General features: G+C 43.7%; 1 long non-coding RNA gene across 1 annotated transcript; it reads left to right on the top strand.

The window, feature by feature from the left end:
* The first annotated feature begins 2077 nt into the window (after positions 1 to 2077).
* LOC147574939 (uncharacterized) lies at positions 2078 to 6682 on the top strand. Its single transcript, XR_015242899.1, has 2 exons — positions 2078 to 4081; positions 5867 to 6682. It is a non-coding gene; the product is annotated as an uncharacterized LOC147574939 (long non-coding RNA).
* Positions 6683 to 7067: the final 385 nt, after the last annotated feature.

Consider the following 7067-nt stretch of genomic DNA (forward strand, 5'->3'; position numbering starts at 1 on the left):
CTTCCTTCCTTCCATTAGAATGACAGTGTCTGTGAGGGTGGAGGGGTTGGAAAGAGGCTAAATAATTGATTTGGGTCCAGAGGAGCCTGAATTTACTCCTAGTAGTTTGGTGGAACCCAGGCCATATGCATATGGTGGATTATTTTTCTTGACTTTCACTTTTTGTTTTTCTTTCACAGAAAGGACAATGGTTATTTTTTCCCCAGGGGCATGAGGTATAGGAATGGGAGAATGGACATGGAGATAATGAAACTTAATTGAGTCTTCTGGGCAAAAATACAACCCAGCTTCGAATTAAAGATCAAAGCAAAGAACACCTTTAAATAGTGCATATTGAATAATCTGGAGAAAGGTAACTGGGTGGTTTTCATTTGCATTGAGGACAAACCAAAATAAATGGGTTTCAAATACAGGGGATGGGAATGGGTTACCCACAAAGAAAGGCTCCTACTCTGCAGAAAACATCTTCCAAGGAGGGTTTAAGAATTGAACAATCTTCTATTTGGAGGCAGGGTAGTAAATAGACCTAGAGGTGAATGCATGCATCACGTTTTTGTTGTTCCCATAGTTTTCCACAGTGGGCAGCCATGATTGTCAAATAGTTCTTTTTGTAAAACCTTTTAAAATATTGTGCATGCATTCTCTCTGAGATGTTATATGAGTTAAGAGCAAGAGACTGTGCTTCTCATCAATAAGATAATGTCTCTCATACTTCCCATAATTCAGTGCCTTCTTTATATTAGGTTTTAAATAAGCATTCACTGAATGAAAACAAATGACTCTTGGAAGTCTGTCCCAGAGAGACACTGACAGTAAGTAAATGTAGTGTGTCGGGTGGTGATAAGTATTAGACGAAAAATAAGTCACTATGGGTGGTGTGGTGCAGGCTGGGTGCCATTTTAAAAAGGTGTCCAGGAGGACCTCTCTTGAGAAGATGGCCACAGTGTCCAGGTGTGTTCAGGGGAGAGTGTGGCTGAAGTGGGTGAGAATGGGGATGGTAGAGTCGGGTATTAATAGGCTGTGGTAAGGAGTTCAGTTGTTACTCTGAATGAGAAGGGAACAATTGGAGATTGTTGAGCAGAGAAGTGACATCATCTAATGTATTGGCCTAATTATACTTGTTGAGAAATCAAACTACTGTGTTGGTACAAAGAGCTAACTACAATTCCAGTCTTAGTTTACAGTACAAAAGAAATCCCCCAAACTCTAAACCTTTTTTTTCCATTTCTTGCTCTCTCCATAACAGCTTACCTCCCTGGCCACGTCCCAGTAAACCCCATTGCAGCTCAAGGCTGACATCTAGTGGGTACTTTCCTAACTTTATAAACCTACAATTTGGAACATCCTAGCTCCTGATTAGGAATAGAGGGTAGAAAATCAAAAGCAGGATAATAAAACAATTATTAGGAGAAGACTGATTTGCCTCCTTGTTTCTCTTTGGCTCATATTCAGGTAAGTTTGTATTTTTCTAGCAAATATTTTTAAAAAACTGTTGGGTTTAGCTACCAGATGACTGGGACATCAAAATCTTGGGCTGGTGAGGAGAGAATGAGCCAGAACCAATGGAATCAATGCTCTGGTTCTAGGGGTGGCCTGTGGTTTATTGTATGGAGTTTGGTTGACAATCAATTTACAAAACAGGTGTGATCTCATGAGTTGGGCACGATGGGAGAAAGTCCAAGACAGTGTGAAAAAACCCAAGTCAGGTGAGATTGGGTGTTACCGAAGCTTAGGCGGGATATTTCGGTGTATTAGTTCAAGCTTTAGCTTTATAATCGGACGTCTGGCTTCATGTCTTATTCTGCCATTTACTGCCTGTGAGAACTTTTACAGGTTGCACTCTCTGTATCTCAGTGTCGAAATAGTGCCCACTTTGCAAAGATGTTTTATTAAGTCATTTAATTTATGTAAAGCACTTAACACACTAGCATTTAGTATACAGTCAATAAGAGCTAAGTGTTACTGTTCACAGGAACCACAGGTAGGCATTAGAGGTAGAGAAGCAGATTGTTGTAGTAATACCACCTGCTTTGAATATATAGATATATTTTGCCCCCCACCACTTAGCATTAACAGAATTTAGGTTTTAGCCATTTTGTATATTTATATGATCCATTTTATCTACATCGATTGGGGTAGTTGAATATTCTGTTTGAGGTATATCATTTATGCCTGACAGAGATTAAAACTGTTTAGTGGCTTTCATTACTTTTAGGAAAAAAGACCCAAATATTTAGCTCTGCATCACCTGGCTCCTGCCTGCCTCTTCATTTTCGTCTCTTACTGCTCCTCCCTCTCAGTTTCTGCATTCCAGATTTGCTGGCCTTTTGGGTCCTCCAGCTCCTTGTTTCATCTGTCACAAGACTTTGCAATTTCGTTACCTTGTCCACACTGTTCTACTCCCACCCCAGCCTCACAACCAAGCTCACACCTAGTTAATGCCCACTCATCTTTGACACTTAAAAAAAAATTTTTTTTATTTTAATGTTTATTTATTTTTGAGAGACAGAGAGATACAGAGTGTGAGTGGGGGGGGGGGCAGAGAGAGAAGAAGACACAGAATCTGAAGCAGGCTCCAGGCTCTGAGCTGTTGGCACAGAGCCCAATGCAGGGCTTGAACTCACAAACTGTGAAATCATGACCTGAGCTGAAGTCAGACGCTTAACAGACTGAGCCACCGAGGCGCCCCTTGTCTCTGACACTTCTGTGGGGAAACTTTCCCTGCCTCCACCCCCACCCCACCCCCACCCTCACTCTGCTGGGCAAGCCTCCCTTCTTGGTAAGATCTCATAGCATTCTGCACTTTTAATTTTCCTTCAGAACACTTACCATAGTTTTAAAGTATATATTTGGATGATTATTCACTTCCCAACTAGACTAAGTATCTTGGAAGCAAGAACTATGTCTATTTCACCCATTACTTTGTTCCTGCCACAGTGCTTCGTGCATTGAGACTCCTCTATTTTTGGGGGGAGCCTGGGTGGTTCAGTTGGTTAAGCATCCAACTTTGGCTCAGGTCATGATCTCACAGTCTGTGAGTTCAAGCCCCACGATGGGCTCTGTGCTGACAGCTTAGAGCCTGGAGCCTGCTTCGGATTCTGTGTCTCCCTTTCTGCTCCTCCCTTGCTCACGCTCTGTCTCTCAAAATTAAACGTTAAAAAAATTTTTTTTTAATTAAAAAAATTTAGACTCAGATATTTTTTGAATAGTGAAGAGACTAGTCTGAAGGATGAGGGATCTTATTTTAAATTAAAATATAGAAATCAGTAAAACACTTGGTAACCAATGGAGTATGGGGATGTAGTGGGTACTGTGGTGTGATGCCCAGTTTTCCTCTTGTAGACTACTCATCCCTCCAGATGCTGAGAGTTTTTTAAAAAATGTTTACTTTTGAGAGAGAGAAAGCACACCCATGTGCATGTGAGTGAGGGAGGGTCTGAGAGAGGGAGAGAGAGAGAATCCCAAGCAGGCTCCGTGCTGTCAGTGCAGAGCCCGACGCGGGGCTCAGTCCCATGAATGGTGAGATCATGACTTGAACCAAAACCAAGAGTCAAACGCTTAAGACTGAACCACCCAGGTGCCCCACATGCTAGGAGTTTTGATGGCCAATGCTTCTCATCCTAGACCCTCTATAGGAATTGCCCACAGGAAAGAGAGCCACCTTACCTAAGGACACACCCCTTTCTGAAAGCAGGTCACTTGCAGTGACAGGTTAATTGGGGGGCATATGCTCCACTCACTGCCTCAGTGAAGGGCCATTCCAGGTCGTGGTAGGATTGACTGAGGCCACTGTTTGAACTGCATCAACTGTTCAACCCCCTCCCACTTCACCTTTCCTCCCTCAGGCCTCACATGCTGTTCCTGAGAACTTGTCTCCTCCCTCTCCCCCCAATAAACCACCTGCACACAAGTCTCAAGAGTCTGTTTCCCAGGGAACAGACTGAGAACTGTGGGCGACGGAGAGGGAGGATCCTAAGGTAGCTCCTCAATTTCTGTTTTGAGACAGCACATGATGCCATCCACTGAGATGAGCACAGGAAGGTGATAATGTACAGGAACTGAAGCAGGTTTGCTGGAAAAGGTAAGTTTTAGAGGTGTTAAGTCCGACGTTCCTGTGGGATAACCAAGAGTCTGAAGCTCAGAAGAAAGGTCTAGGCTAGAGGTGTATGTAGACTTGGGGTCACTGGCACTCCAAAACGACATGAAAAAGCTTGCCTATGAACGGAGAGTGAAAGAAACAGGACTAGGGTGGCCTGGGAACCAACAGAGGGAGACAGGACAAATGAGACAAACTTGTGGCAGATAAAGAGTGATCAGAGAGGTAGGAAAATGAGTGTGAGCATTAGGAATACCAGTGGGTGTGCAGAGGGGTTTACAGGGATTACAGGCATAGATGTGTCAGGTGTAGATAGTATAGCATGTAAGTGTTCGTTCACTAGATCTAATGTCACTTGCTGGGGATAGTTTTAGTGGAGCCAGATTCCAGTGAGGTAAATGGGGTGGGGGGGGGGGATGAAGAAATGGATGTGGTAACCTTTTTACAGTTTTCATGAGTTAGGAAGAACGAGATAGCATTGAGGATCCAAGACAACAGGAGGATATTTGTGTATAAATGATTCCGGAGATGGGCTGAAGGAGAAAGTCCAGTTAGAAAAGTATAAAGTGGAGGCCATAGGAATGAGAACTAATAAGTTCTTGAGAAAGTGATACATGATTGAACACACAAGATTAATCTTGGCGAAGTGAAGCCAAATTACTACTAACACCGGAAGGAAAATGAGTAGACATGGAGGCAGTTAATAGTAGCTACAAATTATCTATGCTCTTTAAGCATCAGGAAGTTTTAATAATTTAACCCTCACAACAAATCTTCAAGAATACCACCCTACCAGTCTGGAGCAGGTGGTGCGAAGGGGGCGGGGCCTCGGTTCTGATAGGCTTCCTGCCTCCTTGGAGCGCTGCCCAGTCCCCCAAGCAGGCGGGTAAGCACACGCTTTGGGGCAGGTGGTTCGTGGAGGGGCGTGCTCTCTAGGATGGAGTTTATTCCGGAAGCCACCCTTAGCTATCTTGAGGCAACTTCCACAAGGAGGAAAGGCTGTATTTTCCGAAGAGGGCAACGCGACCCGGAAAGATGGTTGCAGAAAACGGGACTGAGTGACGCATGCGCGTTGCGGGAGCGACGGAGAGTGCGCAGTGCCGAGGCCGCAGGGACCTGGCGTTTGTCTCCGGAGAATCAGAATCTGGGTGGTGCGCCTGACTGGAGCCCCACGTGACCCCGCAGTTTGATTTGTAGGAATTGTGTTAATAAAAAAATTGATGGCGATCTAACCGTCTACCAATAGGCAATTCATCATTTAAAATATAGTTATGTACATGTGGTGGAATATTTTGCGGTCCCACCCATGCAACCCAGAAATTTAGAGTGTGTGTGTTGGTCTGTTTATGGTCTAAGTACTAATATTTTTTTCTTGAACCGTTAATTATGGCTGGCAGCCAGGCTTTTACTTCAAAGCTTTGGAGGTGGAGCAAATGCCGTTACTTTCCCATGGGTGGAATTAGATTTAGGAACAAGTTGCAGTTACGAGAGGAGGGCAATAATGAATGAGTTCTGTCTGTGCGAGGTGGGTCTGTGGTAGGGAGCTGGCGTGGTGGTCACTTGGAGAGGAACTCTCCTAAAGGGCCTTTCTCCAAGGTGAGGGGACCTCAGCAGAGGGGGCTGCAGTTGTACTGCTAGATGCAGATGTTGAGTGGCTTGCTGGAGGAGAGGCTTTGCAGGAGGAATCTCTGAAAGTGCTCCACAAATAAAAGAATCAGCCCTGATAATTTGCCACACCTGGAAGGCACCATTATTCTCCATATTTCCTAGATGGGAGTCAGACGGCAGTCCACTGTGGCTCCTCACTGCAGGCTTGCTGGCGGATCCTGGGGAGGTCTAACCTTGAAGTTAGAGGCAGGCCTCTCATACCCACCACCTTTGGTTGGAAGATCAGCAGCGTTCTCCGAAGACATCCTCCAACTCCTCTTCCAAACTGTATCCTTACCCTTTTATATCTTCTTTATGGGCATGATGATGGATTCAAGGTTTTTAGCCAAGTCTTCCTTTGCAAACTCAACCACCAGGATGATCTGTTTCACTACTGATTCGTGCCTCCAGAGATTTTTATATATTGATTAATGCCACCAAAACAAGAGTTTTGTTTTGATGAGACAGCATTATCACACTCCGTCTGCAGGAAGCAAGGAAAACTTTCCTGGAATAAAGGAGCTTGTTCAACTCTATCTCAGAAACCAAGCCTAGATTCAGACTTGTCCAAATCTTAGTTCCACTGAACAAGCAGAGCTCAATTCTTTCTTTTTTTTTTTTTTCTCCCAAGTTTTAATTTAAATTCTGGTTAACATACAGCATAATACTCGTTTTAGTTTCATGTGTAGAATTTAGTGATTCGTTATCACTTAAATACAACACCCCGTGCTGATCACAACAAGGGCCCTCCTTAATAGCAGAGCTCAATTCTAAACAGTTCTTTTTTTGGCGCACTTGCTGTGGATGCCTTTATATTGAGAGAGCTGAGATCAAAGAAGTGCTAGCAGAGGGACACTGTGTTCTTTCCCCACAGAGCATCTCAGCCATGTCCTATATCTTTTTCAGCCACTCTCAGATAATAAAAAGTCCTTGAATCACTTTCAGACCCAAGAGTAATCTTTGAGTAATTAAAATTCCAGTCCAGTGTTGTAATGATATAATGACTTTACTCATTTGAATGCTTCTCTCCACCTTTATTTCAGGGCTGGTTAAAAGAATATCAAACCACATAAAAGGGTGTATTTAAAAAAATCACTGCCCCCCTCCTCTCCCCACCCTTAGTTCCACTACACAGAAGGAGCCATTATAACTTCTGTTTGTTTTTGTGTTTAGTAAATTTTGGTTGTTGACAAATTTACTTCAAACCCTGGCTTCTCAGGCAGTATTCAAGATCTACCAGCTGGTGATATTAATGCTTTGGAGGAATGAGGGATGACTCCTTACAGATAAGCTATGGCACTTTGCCCCCTTCACCTGGACCCTG

Source organism: Puma concolor, chromosome D4, assembly GCF_028749965.1.
Source record: "Puma concolor isolate L17-30 chromosome D4, mPumCon1.1.hap2, whole genome shotgun sequence".
Taxonomy (NCBI): Eukaryota; Metazoa; Chordata; class Mammalia; order Carnivora; family Felidae; genus Puma; species Puma concolor.